Genomic DNA, 1,874 nt, shown 5'->3' on the forward strand with positions numbered 1-1,874 from the left:
AGAATCACTCAGAAAATATTAAATATATAAATGGATTTTAACAGGTATTTCTATTAAAAGAAGAAAAAAGAATGCTCAAATCAGAAAAATCAACAAATACATTATCTTTAAAATAGTATGTGCAAAAATTTTCTACCCCATGTTTTATGTATTGCATATCATTGCAAATCCCACTTTCAAACATACAACAGGTAAATTTTCAGGAAGCTTTTCCAATTATACTGTCTAGAAATATTAGAGGAAAGAACTTACTAGCATATTGCAGAGAATTGTTAACAAACATAAGAGAAAAAAGAAACACAAAAATTTTGGCATCCAATTTTAGATATCTGTGATTTGCATTTTCAGTAAAACTAAGCAGTAAGGTGACCTTTCAAGTGCATACTACTCTGAGTCCTGACACAACAGTAAATGTCCTGTTGTGGTGCCTCTAGAGGACCAGCACGCAGGCAATAAAAAAGGAGTAACTAGTGACCCTCTATGAAAGTTCAGTTTCCATGATTCACACAACATGCACAGGAACTCTTGAAGCAATGGACACAATTCTCCAGAATAAGGCTCTGAAGAACAGAACTATTCCTTGACTAGGAATAATTTGCTTGACTAGAAAGCAAAAGCATAATAAGAAAATGGAATACCTGACTAAGAAACAGGGTGTCACTTGATAGAGGGAAGTATGAGAAATCACTGCAATAAAATGAGGTAGGGAACAATTGGCTAGACAGCAATGCAGAAAAGAGGGATCAAGGTGCTGAAGTGGTTCACAAGAGAAGTATAAGTGAGCAACACTATTCTATTACAAAAAAATTGGCAAACTATATATTGAGAGTTATAATAAGTAATATAGCCTATAAGGCTGAACTTTGCAGATCTCATCCTCCTGACCAAAAGCAACCAAGCTTCAAGAATATGAGGTAATCCAAAAGAAAGTAAGGAAAGCAGTATCCTAATAGGTACACTGTGTTTAACCTACAAATGTAGCTTAAGAAAAAAAAAGTAAGAGACAGAAGACCTCAGTGCTACAAACTGGAGAAACCTTCACCATGGACACACTGACAAGGATAAGCAACATCTTTAAGCAAAACTTTCTCGTGGCTATACATCTTCTGATGTAGCCAGGCAGCTTGTGTCACGCTGTACCTCCCTGACTGAGGCCAGTCAGCTGGGGACCCTCAGTTGAAGGGCAGGGCAACAGATACAGTCAACTCCTGGTCTCCCTTCGTGCTTTATGTGATATTGGGACTGAAGACTTTAATCTTACTCAACGTATTTTCTGAGAGAGATTCCGTGGGTCAGCTGCATGAGGGAATGAGGCGCTGCACCAGAACGGTTACGACCCTGAGCCTTGCTGCGAGCACCAGGCCATCTCCTCACCCCCTCTGCCTTCGTGACCAAAGTGACGGCTCCTGCCTCCCGGAGCCAGACCAGGGAGACACAGGTACCCCGGGCCATGACATAAGAGATAAAGCAGCCTTTGAGACATCATTCCTGCCTGCGCTTTCTGTCCGCTGGGGACTGGAGGGGCCGGGAAAATGTACATTCTCTGCCCTCCCTGGTCATCTCAGGCTACCCCTGCCTGTCCCCTGCCTGTCCCTGCTCGGCTTCCCCCCCGGGTCCCCGCCCGGACCCTGCAGCCCCTCCACGCCCCGGGGACGCCGCGGGCGCCTGGAGGAGGGGACGGAGGGCAGCCCGCATCCTGTCCTCGGGAAGCCAGCCAAGGGAACACGCCGCGCTTCCCGGAGCGGGGGGGAAATTCCCGAAACTCGGCTCAGCCGGCTCGGCGAGGTGGGAGGAGACACCGCCCTGCCCGGGGAGGGGCGGCCGAGCCGCTTCCCTGCGCTGCCCGAGCGGCCGGCGCGTCCCGGCGCTGGGGG

The sequence above is a fragment of the Manacus vitellinus genome, unplaced genomic scaffold (assembly GCF_001715985.3).
Source record: "Manacus vitellinus isolate BGI_N305 unplaced genomic scaffold, ASM171598v3 scaffold_18_pilon, whole genome shotgun sequence".
In the NCBI taxonomy this organism is placed as follows: Eukaryota; Metazoa; Chordata; class Aves; order Passeriformes; family Pipridae; genus Manacus; species Manacus vitellinus.